Source organism: Physcomitrium patens, chromosome 5 (genome assembly GCF_059467195.1).
Source record: "Physcomitrium patens ecotype Gransden chromosome 5, ASM5946719v1, whole genome shotgun sequence".
In the NCBI taxonomy this organism is placed as follows: domain Eukaryota; kingdom Viridiplantae; phylum Streptophyta; class Bryopsida; order Funariales; family Funariaceae; genus Physcomitrium; species Physcomitrium patens.
In genome coordinates, this window is record NC_143414.1 from 14,710 (window position 1) to 33,195 (window position 18,486).

The following is an 18,486-nucleotide window of genomic DNA, read 5'->3' on the forward strand; positions in this document are numbered from 1 at the left end:
ATCTAGATAGCGACGTATTCCATCGAGCTTGACGCCGATTTAAAACTCGAGCCGACATGAAATACTCCAAATTCTTGTGATCCGTATATACGGTTACTGGATGTGCAGCTCCTTCAAGAAAGTGACGCCATTCTTTGAAAGAATCCACTATAGCAAGAAGTTCCTTATCGTGGATCTCATAATTGATTTCAGCAGCAGAGAACTTCCGAGAATAGAATGCAACTGGATGGACCTTCTTGTCTTCACTCATTTGTGAAAGCACAGCTCCCAAAGCAAAATCTGAAGCATCAGTTTCTAAATAGAAGGCCTTTGTAAAGTCTAGATGTACCAAAATTGGAGCTATAGTAAATACTGTCTTCAAGTCTTGAAACGCCTTCTCCGCCAAAGGTCCCCATTCCAACTTATCCTTGCATGTTAATTGAGTGAGAGGAGCAGCAACTTGAGAATAATTCTTGATGAAGATCCGATAGAAGTTAGCAAAACCAAGAAAACATTGTACATCTCTAACCGTCTTCGGAACCTCCCATGACATGATTGCTTCTACTTTCTTGGGGTCCATCTTCAAACCTTCTGTAGTCGCAATGAATCCCAAAAACTCCATCTCCGTCTGGTGAAATAAACACTTTTCTAATTTGGCATATAGTCCTCGCTTGCGTAGTTTCTCCAAGACACAACAAACATGCTTCTCATGCTCTTCCTCGTTTTTAGAGAATATTAGAATATCATCCAAGTAGATGACAAAAAAATCGTCGAGGTGTTCTCGAAAGATGTCATTCATAATATGTTAGAAAACCGCGAGAGCATTGGTAAGACCAAAAGGCATGACATTATACTCGAAATAACCATACCTTGTACGGAATGCTGTCTTCCACTCATCTCCTTCCTTGATTCGTACGAGATTATAAGCTCCCCTTAGATCAATTTTTGTAAAGATCTTCACTTGTCCAAGTTGTTCTAAGAGACTAGAAATCAAGGGTAATGGATAACGATTTTTCTTTGTTACCTTGTTGAGGCCTCGATAGTCCACACACATCCGTAATGACCCATCTTTCTTCTTCACAAATAAGATGGGTGCTCCAGCTGATGATTTTGAATGACGAATGAAGTTCTTGGCTAGATTCTCGTCGATATACTTTCGCAACTCTGCCAACTCCGTTTGCGATAGATTGTAGATTGGACCAAAAGATGGTTGTGCTCCTTCTTGCAAGTCTATGGCACAATCATATGGTCGGTGTTCCGGTAGTATGTCGGCGTTCTTCTTTTGAAACACGTCTTCAAAATCTTTATATTGCTCCGGTATACTTGCTGTTGAGATCTTCTCCTCGGTAGTTGGAGCCGCATAAATGACAAATGGAGTGCCTTCCTTAGATGATCTTATAAACGCTCTTACTCCAATGAATAAGGATTTCTTTTTTCGAGGTTTTTTACTAGGATTTTTCTTGGGTGGTTTTGTGGGAAAAGTCATCTTCCGCAATCTCCAATCTATCGATGGATTATGTTTTTCCAACTAAGAAAGACCAAGAATAATAGGATTTGATGGGGTTCTAATAATATTAAAAATAATATGACTACTATGGTCTTTAAACGTTACTTTTATAGGTTTTGATTCATGGGTGATGCTACCAGACAATAAAGGTCGTCCATCTATGACCTCAACATGAACAGGTTTTGATTTTTGTACTAAAGGAATCTTATGACGCTTTGCAAATTCTTCATCTAAAAAACAAGCAGATGCTCATGAGTCTAGTAGTGCTAAGGTTCTTAGTTTTTGAGGACTGATAAACAGAGGGATTGTAAAACAAAGTGCAGGTTGGGCAGAAAGAAAGGAACCTGATTGTTGTTGGGATATTTCATTGTCCAGCCGCACGGTTCCTACTATGGCTGGGCATCCTCGTTTTCCTGAACAAATACTCCCCTAGTCTTGATTATGCCTCGATTTTACTTTTTGGGGCAGTTTTCGACTTTGTGGCCTTCTCCACCGCAATACAAGTATAAATTTTCCTCCATACGTCGCTTTTTTTCTTCTATAGTAAGAGATTTGATGCGTACTGCATCAATTTGCATGTCTTCCACCTCTGAATGCGAATTCACACTGCTTGCCGACATAGTTGGAGCATGGTGAATTGTATGTTGTCTTGAGCGTTGGTCTTGGCGACGTTGGAATAGGCGATTATCGCACTTCTCAGCTTGACTAATGGCTTCATTGAGCGTTCGTGGATCAGGAAGAGTTAACAGCAAATCCTTCACATCATCTCTTAAACCCCAATAGAATTGACTCATCAACGCTTCTTCATCCCAATTGATGTCGCATACTAATTGCCTGAAATCCGAAGCATAGACTGATGTAGAACGCATCCCCTATCGTAGCGACCGGATCTTTGTTGTAGCCCATCGAACCTTATCGTGTACACCAAATGCTTCCGCAAATGCTTCCAAAAAGGTTTCGAAGTTGTTTAATATGGATGATCGTTTCTCAAATAAAGGAGCAAACCATCATAGAGCTTGTCTCGTAAGTAAGGTTCCAACAAGCCTAACATGTGATTCCTCCGTTGGATATCGTTCGGGTTGTAAAACTGTTATCAACCTGATTTGATTGACGAATCCTCGAAACTTGGATCGTGTTCCATCGAACTTTTCTCGAAGGCTAACTCGAAGCTCCTTATGTTGTAGAACTAGTGGTTCTTGTCAAACCTGAGATAAAGTTGTTTCTCCAAGTGGAGAAGTTTGAGGCTGGTGTAGTTTAGATTGTGCTATTCCAGATATTCCATCATTATGAAGCCTTGCCACCACTCCTTCAATCTCTGCAGTTCTTTGTGATAACGTAGCGAGGGCATTCATAATAGCATCTAACTTAGACTCTGAACTTTCTGTCATACTAATGTCTTGACTTCCGGCTATTCTAAAAGAAGGACAAAAATGACTCTACAAGAGGTAATATTGGTTTATAGGAGGGTAATCCACAACCTATAAAACGCCTTAAGAATTTCAAGAAGAGGGGTAATCCACTCTTTCCAAGAAGAATAAGACTCCAATATTGTAACAAAAGAAGTATCAGTTTAGAGGAGGGTAATCCGCAACCTCTAAAAATGCTAGTATACCTTCAAGTAGAGGGGTAATCCACACTCTACTAAGAAAGAACTAGCTCTGATATCTCAAGTTAGTGGAGTCTCGACAAACTGTCACGGACACAAAATACAGACTTGAAATCTAACAAGAAGTTCAAGAAGAAGTGGCAGAACTAGATTAAACAGATGAGTACAAGAACAATACCAAAAAGGTGACCTAGAACTCCAAGAGATGCGTTGTCGAGATTGAATAACTCTTCAGCCTCGATCCCTATATATACTTCTATTTAGGAAGCTTCTCGAGCTACTTCTATTAACTAAGAAGCTTCTAGAAAGTTCAAGAGGCTTCCTTTCTAGAAACTTCTAGAAAATTCTCTTCTAGAAGGTTCCAGAGACTTCTTTTCTAGAAGCTTCTAGAAACTTCTCTTGTAGAAGGTTCCAGAGACTTCTTTTCTAGAAGCTTCTTGAAACTTCTCTCTAAAAGTTTCCAAAGGCTTCTCTTCTAGAAGATTCCAGAGGCTTGTTTTCTAGAAGGTTCTAGAAACTTCTCTCGAGAAAGTTCTAAGGAATATGTCCCTACCACTCAAACTTTCAATAAATCTCAATAGACAATATTAAGTTGTGAAGATAACACTCATTGCTTTCCATATGTTAAATACAATTTACCTTTCCAGCTATGAAATATCCCTAATATTGACAATTCTTCAATAAATCCCCTCCCCCACCTCCCTCAAAGTACCTAAGGCGATTCCAATGTGCATCATTGATATCCCAAAGAGGCATGTCAATCATTGTGATGAACAGGAGATTGAGTTGAAGTGCATCCAGGAGCTGGAGAAGAGCAAGAAGGTATTCAGGAAGAAAGGAGGCATGGAGGTTAGATTCTCCAATTAGCAAACTGTCGATTGATCCAAGGGCGGATAGAAGTCCCTCACTAGCATCAAAATCATGGTTGCCCCAGTATTGGTGGATCTTCAATTAATCCTCACACACACACTCTCTCTCTCTCTCCTTTCTTCCTCTCTTCTAATAGCTTGCGCCATCCTAATCTGCATCGTTAATATTTTCAAGAGACATGTTGGCAGTCGTGAAGAACATGGAATTATTATGAAGAACAACATGGAATTAGAGAAGGGCACTGGAAATGGGAGAGGGTTGGCATTTGGAGTCCAAATTAGTGTATTATAGAGGAAGAAAGGTGCAAGCAAAAGTTGGAGTCAAATATCAACAATTAAGGTATGTTTCTTTCAACACTATATACAAATCTCACATCCTAATAAAGCTGAAATTTAGAACTTTAATTAGAGTTTCTAAACCCTAAATTCTCATAAATTAAAAATATAACTTTGAAAAACAAAAGTAATTGTATAGGTCTTTGGAACAATATATGCTTTGACAAATTTTCAAAATCGACAAAACTATCATAAATTGAGAGATATTTAGGATCAAAAACCTATATGACACCCTTATAATCCTAAACCCTAAATCTGGTCCACAGCAAGTGGTACAAGCTAGGGGGCTGGGCACACACGTACAATTATCGATGGTGTCAGTACATTAGTGGCATTTGGATCGTTTGAACTTGATACCAACGTTGTCGATACTAAGCGCGAGAGAGCATTGGAGGCTATACTCGGAGATGCAACAGGGATTGGCACTGACGTTACCAAAGGGAGTGTGCTCAGAAGTCGATGATGGAGATTCGACGTGCACGTTTGACATTGACTATGTAGTCGCTGCAGCAACAGTACATGACGGCTCCATTGCCGTTGCCTTAGTGCTCATAGCGCGTACCCGAGATGCCGATGAAGGTATCCAAATGGTGGGATCAAAACGAGCAATGGCAGGTGGAAGAGAACGAGGATAGTTTCGTGTTGTAACACGACTATATTGTAAAAATATAATAAAAAAAAAATTTAATTATTATCTAATCATCTTGATTCAATAATAATTTAAGACATTTAAACATGGCTTTATAAAAAGCCTCTTAATTTATTTTCTTCTCTTAATAGCTAATAGATAAGAATTAGTTAGTAATTTTACCTTCTAGGCTGTAGTAACTCTTTTACTGCCTTAGAAAGGCCAAAAATGGTAAAAATAGGATAGAGAAGGTAAATTACTAGTATGGTTGATATTAAAGTTAAGTTGAGGGTAGGGTTGGGCTATACAACCCATAAGATAGGTTAGATTGATACCCAGGGGTCGGCCGTTTGTAAGACAAGGTCGAAATCAGACCCCTGGCTATTAAAACGGCCGCCTAGGGCAAAATATGGGGGCATTTGGAGATTGAGATTTTGGATCGGAGAGCTAGCTTGAAGCTCTATGCAAAGGTGTAAGACTTAGTTTCATAGGGTTTGGAAGGACTTTGCAATTGTTGTTCAAAGTTATTGTTTATATTGGTGATTTGGGTTTTTTGCAATAAAGTTAGGGCTAGTACTCTTGACTGTTTTGTGCAATTAGAGAAGCATCTGTATTTAAAATTTTAGAGGTGTCTAGATGGTTGAATATGCCAAGTGCATGCAAAATTTTGTATTAATCTAATGGTACGGATAGAGGATATTTGATCATTAGTGCAAAGAAGTATCAAAAGTTGGCAGATTGGGGTTATTTAGGGTTTTTGCAATATCTAGAGATCTACTAGCTGGAATAAGGTGAATTTTAGCATAATAAGTCAAAGACTTAAAGGCAGAGTTGCACACAAAGTTTCAATGAGAATTAACAATTGAAGAAGGAGAAATTGCAATTCAAAGTTTGTCATCAACTTTCTAAGTGGTGGTCAATGGACATTAGTGTGGATTTATAGTGTTTTCTTGCAATTTGTAAGTTGAATTGGATTGAAACTTCTTAAGCATTTAGAAGACTTGCAATGACACTAGTAGTAGAAGTTTTACAATAATCGAATGGTCAAATTGAGAATTATAGCTTGTTGAAGCTCGCTATCTAGGGTTAGGGTTTGAAAATTAAAAAATTAAAAATTAAAAATTAAAAAAAAAATAATACTAATAAAAAAAATAAAACTAACAAAGTAATAAAAGAATTTGTGCTTATACTAGCTTGAAGTTATTAAAAATAGTATTTCTAAGTACTTTGTATTGGAATTATGCTTCTACATTGAAATCCAAAATAGTTTGTATTTAAATGGTTGAAATCCACTAGACTACTTGGATACTTGCAAAACATTGTATTATCTTCCACAGCCAGATGCCCGGTGCATTCTCAAGCAAGATAGCACATAATACGACAACGGAGAGCCGATGGTAGAGCAGGTGGAGAGTAGATAAATCGAGGGCAATGCCAAACCTAGACCAAGTGAATGACCCGTCTGTTGGTGTTTGTTTTGGCTAAGTGGAATTTGGTACGCATTTCAACTCTATACACAATTCTCACATCATAACAAATATGAAAGTCAAATCTTGTATTAGAATCTTCAGATCCTAATTAAGGTTAAAAAACCCTAAATTATAAAAAATAAAACACATATTTTTGAAAAACAAAAATGTTTATAGAAGTCTTTGGGATAGTATAAGCCTTGGCAAAATTTTAGAATGGAAAAAACTGTGATACATTGAGAGATATTTAGGATCAAAAACCTCTAGAATTCTCTTGTAATCCTAAACCCTACACCCTAAAGATCCTAAATCCTAAATTCTAAAGACCCTAAACCCTAAATCCGGTGTGGTTGCAAATCTATCAAAGTTCACATCATTTCTTGTATACAAATCTGCTACAATACATTCTTTGTTTTGCTCTGTCTTACAATATTCTACTAAGTTGTAGTGGTCAGTATGTTATAGGAATTTTATCTCAAATTCGAAGAAAAATATCCAGTCGTGTTTGAATTATATTGTGGAATTTTAGCACATGGATTCTGAACAATAGAATTTGCATGCTTTGTATTGGAGGGAGATAAGAAGGCAACGTTGGTAAGAAGGGACTTAGACGTTAGATACGATGGTGGAATATTTGGACAAAGAAATCAACAGGGTATATGTCAATGGGACGTCTCATCAGACCCCTACTCCTAAGACAGTAGACGCTGAAGTGGAGTCTAGGAACATATGTATTTTTATTTTTTTGTAGAATAGCTATTTTATTATATTAAGTTTATTGTATTATAATCTTACATATTATATTTAATCCGAATTCTCTTGTTCAAGAACATGAACTGAAAGTAAAATAGTAGAAGTGAAACTAGAAATGGAGAAAATAAAATGAAGAACAATGACAAAAACATCCACTTCTCAACTTCCCAAACGTGCACGAATTGGATGATTCTGTTTATCTAGCACATATAAATACAAATCCGATGCTAATACATACACGATAGTTACTATACATACAAATATGTATCAATATGCACAAACAAATATGTATCAATATGCACACACAAATATGTCACCAAGAGCTCCGTATACGTACACATTAATTACGATACCCTGTGAATACCAACAATTTTTCCAGTCAATTCCTTCGCACATGATGCAAAAGCACATCTCCACCAAGCTTGCTTGTTTTGTTGCTGCCACATGTTGACTCAACAGTGTTGCCATTGGAATAAGGTTGGATCATGCAGAATTTGTCCAGAACTTAGCAATCGTTTTTCGATTTGTATAGCTTCACATTGGAACTGTTCTCTGTTTTTGTTGAATCAGTGTTGTAGTTTGACACAATTGCAATCGCTGGTGGAAGAGCATGTATGCTGAATATTCATCAGACTAGCGTAGTTAGATCGATAAGAGATAGAGATGAATCTTGCACAATGTAAGACACTCCACAATCCGCAGTCCTGCCGAGACTTGGGATGTAGACATTTGAAGGTAATTGCAAGGCATTCATCATCGAAGATTCCATATAGATCAAGAGCCGAATTGTAGTCTGGTGGTAACTCTGTTCCTCCATTTGGCAATAAGTTGCACAACAACTTTCTTGATCATCACGCATAGAAAATTGTGTCTACTGCATTGTCACAAAATCGGCTCCGACTACCGTTGTCATTTCAACCTATCATAACCTTTTTCGTCTTTTCTTAAGTTTTTTCGATTTGGAGGAGACGAGGAGTCTAGAGAGCCTTCTTAGATTCTGCGATCGATAGATTTTCAAGAGCATGGAGATGCAACAAAGATCTTTCTCGAAGATACCCCATCTATCCGGGAGGGTCATTTGACCCCTTAGATTTGGCTGACGACCCCAACACCTTGGCGGAGCTGAAGGTGAAGGAGATTAAGAACGGGTGATGTTCTCGATGTTTGGATTCTTCGTGCAGGCAATTGTAACTGGAAAGGGGCCATTGGAGAACTTAAACGACCACTTGGTCGGCTCGGTGGCCAACAACGCATGGGCGTATGCCACCAACTTCACCTCCAGAAACTAGGATGGCGCGATAGAATCGATTTATTTTTCTGTGAGCTGTGAGAGTCTGTAACTTAGACGGAACCACCAGTTGGGTTGGCAGCATTCGCACAGTAGTACATTGGGAGAGTGTGAATGAGTAAATTATAGATGTGTTCTTGTAATTGGGAATTGCAACTGGGCGAAGGGATGTGGAGGCAGGTGTAGATTTGGGCATGGAATGGTTCCGTACCCAAACGGGTGTGTGTTGGTTTCAGCTGATATAGATAGTAGCGCCATGTCTTGCAAAATCGATGTGATGGGGGCGTGGTTGAATGGATGATGGTCGTATTTGCGATATTTGTATTCTGCAGGGGAGGCGTGAATAGCAGAATGAGGTGATGGGGAGTGATTTCGTGGAGTGGTTTCGTAGAGTGAACGACGGTGTGAGCCGAAACTGAGAATGTGAGGGTGGATTGGGGGGGATTTATTCGAGCTGCATGTGATTAGTGCGGTGTGCATGTGATTTATACGACGGGGGAGAAGGTCGACGGAAGAGGTTTGTGATCCTGATCTCCTCCCTTGATCCCTGTGTCCTGATTTAGTATAGCTTTCCACCATTGTCCACATGCTTACAAGCATTTTTTGTTTTCAGGTCCCAAGGTATTTGGTGCATACAGATGGAGATTACCATCGAGCTGTGCACATCTAGTTGTTCGTAGAGAGCATGCAAGAATCGGTGTTGCAAAAAAAGGTGGATTGCAGGGATTTGTGGCCAAGCTTGTGGGGTATTTCTAGTGTTGGCCACATCTCTGCTGGAGACACTTCGCTCCTCACTGCCAGGTGATAGTTGCAAAATTTCCATGTTACTGTTGAATGATCTCAAATCCCTTGATGTGCAAGTTACAGTAAGTTTGAGATTTATTTCGTCCTTAGCTACAAAATTGGTATGCATAGAGAGACTCAAATGTGAGTTGAAGTTGTTCAAATCTGAAACTCAGATCCCTAATTAGGGTCTTTAAACTCTAATTAGGGTTTATAAGCCCTAAATTACGAAAAATAAAACACATATTTTTGAAAAACAAAAACATTTATAGAGGTCTTTGGAACAATATAAGCCTTGGCAAAATTTTAGAATGGAAAAAACTATGATAAATTGAGAGATATTTAGGATCAAAAACCTCTAGGACACTCTTGTAATCTTAAACCCTAAACCCTCAATTCTAAAACCTTACATGCATTCACTTTTATTCTAAAACATATTCTCATATGTTTAAAAATGTAAAATCACAACTCATGCCTTATTTTTTTAATCATACAACCTAGACTCTAAAATTTCAATCTCATAACATGTACACTAGGATTGTAATTTTAAACCCCAACATTGTATTGTGATAATATATGTTTGAAATATGAAACTTATTTTTATCAATTCGTTCTATTTGTTATATTTTATATTACATTGTGCTACATCAGCACCAAATAGATCACAATTAGATTGAAAATTTAACTTCTAAAATGTAAATATTGTAATTTTATTTTTTAATGCCATGTGGACTGTGCCATGTCTGCAAGATGCCACGTTGGATGACAATGCAAGGTATGCAATAAATTAGAATTTAACCTCTAATCTTATACATTTTTAACATTTCCAAATTATATATATTTTTTGAAATGCCACGTGGACTATACCACGTCAACACGATGCCTGCCACGTCACATGACAATGCTAGGTGGACTGCAAGGGCTCATAGTTTCAAGGGCAGTAGTCTTCAATAGTCATCTAATTTTTGGATGAAAAATCATTGTCATCATGAGACCAACGTGCAATCCATGGAATTGGATGAAAGTTAATCGATGCAACTGGGGCAAGGCCACTAACGGACTTATCCTAGAGAAAGCCGCGCGGCGCAAGAAGCTTACTGGGTATTTTGGGCCAGATCCAGATCAGGAATATTAGAAGGCTGTTGCGGGGGGGGTAACACAGTAGTGCAGGGTGAGCGGCAGTTGACAAGAATCAAAGGTAGGTTGACGCTTCTGTGAGAGGCAGCTGCGAGATTACACCGAGAGAGAGCCATACCCGAGGTCTTTGTGTCGGGCGGCGGAGGTTGTCATCGTGTCCACAGAAAGGAAGCCACATGCATGCAACCGACATGTGATCGGAGTAGGATCTGTCGCTTACCAGTGAATGGCCACATTCGATGGCGAACTTGAGGTAGTGATGCGAAGGTTGTGACTTTACGAGAAGGCAAAATAGATTGCAACAACCAATGCGGATCTGACGTGGCTGAACAATAGTGATGCTGGAGAGACAGTGCAGACGGTGATGAGCAAGTCTTTAAACAAGCACAACACGTCGTACTTTGAGGCGCGGCTGTTGGAAGAGGGTCCACTGTGGACAGAAGTCAGACCGAGCACTAGATCGAAAAGAGTGCGAGATTGGGCCAAGACAGTAGGTGCGGTCTTGGGTGGCGAAGCCCGAGATAGGAAGGAGAGCCTGCTGTTTAGGCTAGCAGTATAATAGGAATCTGGATCTCAAATTGGAAGCGAGCTTCGAAGGACCACATTGCTGCAAAAAGAAGCGTTGTAGTGTATATGGTGTGGCGTGGTCCAACAATGTGCTAAGTGAAGAGTGAGTAGATGAGAGATGAGTGGATTTATCAAGCAAAGGATATTGCAGATGCAGTGCTAGCAATTGTGGGGAGAGATCCAAAACAGATCTAATGTGGTCGCAAAGTTAGCAGGTTGAAATGGTAGCAATATTGTAGCAGTATTGTGTTGCGAGCCAGAGGAGAAGTTGTGCATGCTAAGCAGAGTTTGGTGATGGAGCAAGAGCTAGCCAAAGAATGCCCAGTTTGAGCTATTTCGAGCAAAGGCCTATTTGTCGTGTTATTGACATTCACATTGCTTCTCCACAAGTCCCTTTAACTTCTTAAACCTTGTAAAACACTCACTCTTTGCTTTGAGGAAGAAAATCCTTACGTTTCTTGAAAAATCATCAATGAATGTGACAAAATATCTTGCACCTCTTATTGCTGGCATCCTCATAGGTCCACAAACATCAGAATGGATAATCTCCAATAACTTGGTTGCATGTGTTGCAACTCCATTTGGAAATGAGGCCTTTTGTGGTTTGCCTTGAATGCATCCTTTTCAAGCAAGTGTCATAGCATTGTGACTAATATGACCAAGATCTAAACCACTTATCATGGATTGAAGCTCCTTCATACTCTTGGCATTCAAATGACTAAGGCGTCGATGCCAAATGCCAAACTTGTCTTGATATTGAAGAAATTCAGCAAATACCACCACTTCAACTTCATTCACCTTCTTACACTTGATGAAGTAGAGGTTGCCATCTCTAAAGCCCTTTGCATTATGATCTCCTTTCAATGTCTTCACGAAACATCCATTCTTATCAAATTTCACTTTACAACCATGTAAAACAAGTTTATTCACCAAGAGGAGGTTTTTCTTCATTTTTGGCACATGTAAGACGTCCTTCAATTTGTTCGTCTTGGTTTGGCCTTTGACAACAATCTCTATAACAATGGAGCCTATTCCAATAACTTGTACTATGCCATTATCTCCCATGAAGATATTTACTATTGAAATCTTTTCATAAGTATCAAATGAACACTTGTATGGAGTCATGTGCTTGGTGGCACCAAAATCAGTGATCCACTTAGACATCAAGAGTGCTAAATTTTCAGCTCGTACACATGTTGGTCTTGTTTACTACATTGCTGGTCCAGCGATATTCAGTAGACCTCGGTCAGTGAGCGGTGGCTAATTAGATAGCTGATTGAAGACCTCGATCAATGAGTGATGGCTGATCTACAATATACAGTGAAACGGGAGCTGCCTTTAGTGGAATCTCTCCTAAAGTGTGGTGTGAGCTAGGAAGGGAACATCCCAGGATGTTGACATTGGTTTGTGCGTGTTTCACTATGATTAACTGTAGAGTACATATTCATTAATTTGTACGAAAGTTTGGACAACAATGGGATCACTATATGATCCTTTCAGTTGTCCTTCCAATTGTAATCTGTAGGAACTAAGTAGCATTGTGTGGTGGTTCTTTCTGGAGCTTTGAGGATCGATAGTCTATTCATTACCCCACATCGTTCTCTGTATTTTACAATAATGGATATTGAGAGGTAGTACATTGCATTTAATTTAGGTTTGTTCTCCGACCTTGCCTTGGCATGTGCAGATAAACCGAATCCAGGGGTAGCGCTCAACTTTTTGGAGTCTCAAATTTTGGATTCAACTTCTGGAGTCTCACAGCTAGCAAATTGGCAAGGCACAAGCATATGGAACCTGGACCATCATATCCAGTTACCTTAGTTTGAACCCAATGGATTGGGATGTGTCTGAATACTAAGGATTTATGTAAGTTTTATTTATATATTTTATATATATAAACATCTGGAATACCTACATATATATAATGAATAAATATATAATATAATGTTATTTTGTAATGGAAATTAAATACCATATAAAAATTCAACATTTCTAATTTTTTCAACTAAACGTTTTAAATATTTGTACAAAACCATGGTCATGCAAAGTAGGATCATGTTTTGAGCATTTGTACTAACCTATGATCATGTGAATTATGGTCATATTTTGTGCAATTGTACAAGACTATTGGCATAATATATATAAGAAATGACTAGAACTTATCTAAACTAAAAATATGTTCAGCCATAATGCAAAGATGGTGCAAAGAATAAATATAAAGTCAATTATTAAAAAGTAACTTGCATGGAAGATTAACTCACTGTCAACATTATTTTTATTTTAATTGTAGTTTATCAACTTTCATATTTTTTATTTAAACTTTTTATGGCTAATTATTTGAAATATGCATGTACAAGTTTCAAAGGATTATTGGTGGACTCTATAATTTATCTCAACTACCAAACTTCAAGACTTGGCCTTGGATATCTACAAAATTGGAGGTTTCTTTATTTCATATAAAAGCCTATCAGTGCATTTCCATCAACAATTGTTGGAGTTGGATCTTGGTAATCTTGCAATGTAGCAATTTATTATGACAATCCCTTTGATATATTGAAGTTATAATTTATGAGAGTTAAAGGTGTGTATTTGAACATTTTGACCTTAATATTTCAGTTACAAATAATTGCATATTAATTAAAATTTAATAAAAATTTTCCAATCCATTGTGATATTTTCACAAATTTTAATTTTATATGGTCCATATTTTAAGATTATAGAGAATTTTATTTTTAAAATTGAACTTTTTTAATCAAAATAGAAAATTAATCTATGACATCATTGCTAAATTTTTAAGTAAAATAAATTGTTTTACAATCAACATGATTATAAGCATGGTTTCTTTCAAAGTTTAAATAATTTTCTTTGGCATAATATTTAGTAATATTTGATATATATATATATATATATATATATACATATATATATAGATTATGTATTCTCTATACTTACATAGAAAACTTATTGTAGACATTAAACAATAGAACATGGAGAAAAAATTAATATAAATAATTAATAGCAAGCTTAGAGGTTTTAAAAGTTTTGAACATTTGTTCAAAATTTGAGCTAATTAATTTTTTTGATTGTATTGAATTGTGGCATATTTTCTTTGTATTAGATTATAGCAAAATTCATGGGGGACTCTAGATTGAAAGCATTTTATTCTACAATATTCAAAAATAAGGTGGATGTCGAATGAGAAACTAATATCAAATTAGTTTTTGGAAAGTCTCCACTCATTTACTTCAAAACAAACATAGTATGGTCGATGGATTTTATTGAAGAAAATGGATGGTTTTCTTTGAAATTGGCTGTGGAACATGTAGCCTCTAGAAAAAAGGAAGACTACAGCGATAAGGAAGAAATGGACCCTGATAGATGATTTTAGGGTCACTACCTCTCAGTATTGGAAAGGCACAATTTTTTTGGAACTTACCTCAGTGGTTTCAGGTACGACAAGAATTTTGGTGATCAAACATGAGGATCAAATGTTTGATCGTCAATATTTGAAAGAGTGTATTGATAACATATCACAGGCTTATAATAGATTAGGAACAAAGTTGAAGAAAGTGGTTTCTATTTGTAAGAATCATACTGGAGATACATGCACTATCAATATTTACTTGGGAGGCATTCTTCTAGCAATAGAAGGTTTTTACAAGGATAAAGCATTGAGTACCAAAATGCCTATTGAAGAAAGTGTGATGCAAATATTTGATGTTGGGATTCCTAGACAAAGAGCTTCAAAGACAACAAGTACACTTGGGACTAGAAAAAATCAAAGAACTAAGAGTGTAGTCACTTATGCGGCAACTTCAGAAGTATTTGCAAGACCAAAACCACAAAATTTCATACCCAAAACAAATGTTGTTGAAATAATTTCAAGTCCGAAGGATAAGAGTATCATATCCATGATAAGTGCTACAGAAGAGGCTATGAGATTGGAGCCAAAGAGCCTTGTACTTAAGATAAAAGGTCTTGAGAGGAGAAAAGAAAAAAAAATTATTGTAGACTCTGAAAATTGTGAACCTTTGAAGAAAGGAGTCCAACCATTTCTTCTTCAAGAAAGAGATTCTATATCTTCAATGAGGTGCTCAAATAGTAGTGGAAGTGGGACGGATAGTGGCAATGACAGCAAAGAAACAAAGGACAAGTCTGAAGATATTGAGATGTAGAGGAATGATGATGAAGATAGCAGTGCAACTGAGGACGATGATGAAGAACAATATGGACCTATACATAGTGATATAGAAAAGGACCTCATTGATGAGAGTAAAAATGATGGTGATGTACGAGAATCACTAATTTTATAAGCATCAAGTTCTAAAGTGAAGCCTCAAACTCAAAAAAATTTGATACAAGTTTTAGTGTATTGTGACAATAGTGCAACAATGGGCAAGGTATGTTCATCTTCAAAAATAAATATATAAGTTTATTTTATTGCAGGCATGAATAAGTTTTTTTTTAATAAAACATATGTGTACGAAATAATTGATATATGCAAAACTATTGCCACAATAAATATAAATGTTTAATATATTTGTGTAAATCTTTTGATTATTTGTCTCATTTTGTATATGTTCATATTGTTGTAGGTTTTAAGCACAAATCTTGATGGCACATGGAAAAATTTGATGGCTAAATTGGCCATCAAAAAGAAAGATAATGATGTAATTCTCATACATTCTGATGGAATTAAACAAAAGAAATTGGATTTAGTGAAAAATGTACAAGAGAAGAAAGAGTTTGAGAAGTCAATGGACCATTTGTACTTATTTGGAAGGGAGATATGCTTTAACTTAAATATTGATTGTTTATTTCTTTCTGAAAAACGAGATGTTGTTCACAAGTTAGAAGCTAAAGGGATAGAGAAGCAGATTGAGTACTTCACAACTACTATCAACCTTGTGGAACAAACCATGTGTGTTATGCCAGCCATGTTTCAATGCCCTAAAGATTGGAATGAATGTGTACAAAATAAAAAATTTGTTATTATCAATGGCCAACATAGTATCATGACAAGTAAAGAGATTTGTTTGGATGAATACAACAAAGATTTGGAGTTAAAGGCAAAACTTCAAACATGGAAATGTTATGTTATTTGGAGAGATGTTGAACATGAACTGAACAATTTGTCTTCAAAATTCAATGAGCCTAATCTTCTTGGACATTGGACTTCAAGCTTACCAAAGACAATCGATCATTGCAGAGAGCTTTGGATTGAAAATGGAAGACTTCAATGAATCCAGAAAAATATGGTGCCAAATTCAAGTGAGAAAAAATTACAGAAGAAAGTATGGAATATATTTGTATCGAGTTACAAAGGAGCATTTCAATCCAATATTAGATGGCCAAAAAAAGACTTTAAAAAGTTGAGAGAGAAAAATTGATTATGGCAAGTGATGCCATGTTTATAAAGTGGAAAGGAGTTTTTGATGACCTTGAAGAAAGAACACTTATAGACCTTGATACATTGACCAAATTGAATGCAATTTCGAGGGGTGACAATAAGCGAGGTGTCATGCCATATGTATACAAGCCCTTACCAAGCGGACAAATGAGGTGCATGATAAATATGGGAGATGAGGCATTGACAAAACTAGTTGACAAGATCTTGGATGATCATCCAATTGTGTGGTTGGTCAAACAACCATTGAAGCATCCAAGTTGTGAGAAAACGAAAGATTGGTGTGATAGGAAAAAAAAAAAAAAAAAAAAAAAAAAAAACAAAACAAAAACAAAAACACAATTTTATCACTCAATGAAGAGCATCAAAAATTGGGTCCACTTAAGAACAATGAAAGGAGAAAACCACTAATAGATTCTAATGGAGAAGTGAAAAGGAAGGCTTGGAAGATGTTCAAGGATAAACATCTTATTACGGGCCGACATATAGATGAGCTTCTCAGGTCTGCTAGAGAACCTTTTTTGATAGAAGAGAGAATAAAGAACTTTAAAGATAAACCTATTGTGTCAGAGGATTGCAAGTCAAACATCGGATATGATTTTTGCTTGGTTGATTTTTAAAAGATGCAAAATGTTCTCAAAGATTGAAGATGTCATTGTATTATAAATAAAAATTTTGTACATATGTACAAATAGTCTTATAATTTTTTAAAATAAGATAATTTATTTATCGGCAATTATCATTGTTTTTGTATGACAAGATAATATTAAAGAATAGAAAGAAGGCATCAAAGAATAAATCTACTTTCTATTTTGTATCATATGACAAATCAACTATAGGCTCCAAGAAAACATCATATAAGTTTGAGAATGCCTTTCACCATTTGGCTGATGGTACTATAGAGAATGTAGATGTGGATGTACTACTTGATGGCAAGATTTCATGTTGTATCATGGATATGCGATATTTTCTATAGAATCTACAAATTCCAGATAAATATTACAAATGGAAGAATACAATGGATGAACTATATCATTTACATCCATTAATATTTGATGCACATGTATCAATGATCATTTGTACTTTTGATCAAGAGATTTCTCTTAGTCGCTTGGAGAGAATTTTTTTTCTAGGCTATGAAGTGAAAAAATCGAGTTATTTGAGTGGATGGAAAGAGAAGGGGATTCCTCCAATAACGGAAAATATTATTGTCCACTTTATTTTCCATTGTGGAAATGAGGTCTTTGGCTTGCAAAAGAAATGGAGCATGTACCTATGTTAGAGTATGAATTTCCAAAAAATATCAATGTGCCACTTAATCCTCGGTACAACAGCCTTCAAGTATACAAAGAGCGATCAATGCATGAATATGTTTTTGAGCTACGGATGGAAGTTTACCTTCGATTCTTGATAAAGGCCTTAGAAGGAGGCAAGAAATTATGTGCACTTGTCTTTGTAGAAATAAAACCTCTTATGGCTATTGTGGTAAGTATGTTGTTTGTTTCAAAGCATTGTGCTTTTGTTCAAAACTTCAAGGAGATGTATTTATATTTATTCTAAGTTTGTGATTACACTTTGTAAATGTTTGGCATAGATGTTATGTATTATGTTGAAAAATCAGATGCAGAATAGTATTTTATGGCTGCAATAGATGCAAAAGCACAATGGCCACATATATATCTACCTAGAAGAGTCTCAAAGTGGGGTTATATCACAAACTTGGGATTGAAGAAAAAATAAGATCTCAAAGAGGCAAAGTCTGCAGCAATCATGGAAGGAGAACGTACAAATTATCTAAAAAATAATATGGAAAGGATTTTAGAGATAGAAGAGCAAGATTTGGAAAATGATGTTATTAGTAGAGAGAATTGTGAGGACAATTCTAATCATGGGAAAGAGAAGATGGTAAATCAAGCAAGGTCAATTGGAAAGCAAGTGAAGAAAAAAAGATAAAAGGATGCCATTTTGGAAAAGAAAAAAAACTAGTATGCCTACTGTAGAGATGGAAAATTTTGAATCAGATCACTCAAAATCGACCTATGTACAATCAAAGGCCTTGAAAGTTATAATACTGGCTGAATCTAAAGAGATCATTACACTTGATAGTAGTGATGATGATGATGATGACAAACTTGATACTAGGTTTGATTGGAGTGA

The 18,486-nt window shown here is 36.4% G+C and overlaps 1 long non-coding RNA gene across 1 annotated transcript; it reads left to right on the forward strand.

Moving 5' to 3' along the window:
* Positions 1-8,375: 8,375 nt before the first annotated feature.
* LOC149989212 (uncharacterized) lies at positions 8,376-9,481 on the forward strand. The gene is made up of 2 exons (XR_016502782.1): positions 8,376-8,952; positions 9,049-9,481. It is a non-coding gene; the product is annotated as an uncharacterized LOC149989212 (long non-coding RNA).
* The last annotated feature ends 9,005 nt before the right edge of the window (positions 9,482-18,486 follow it).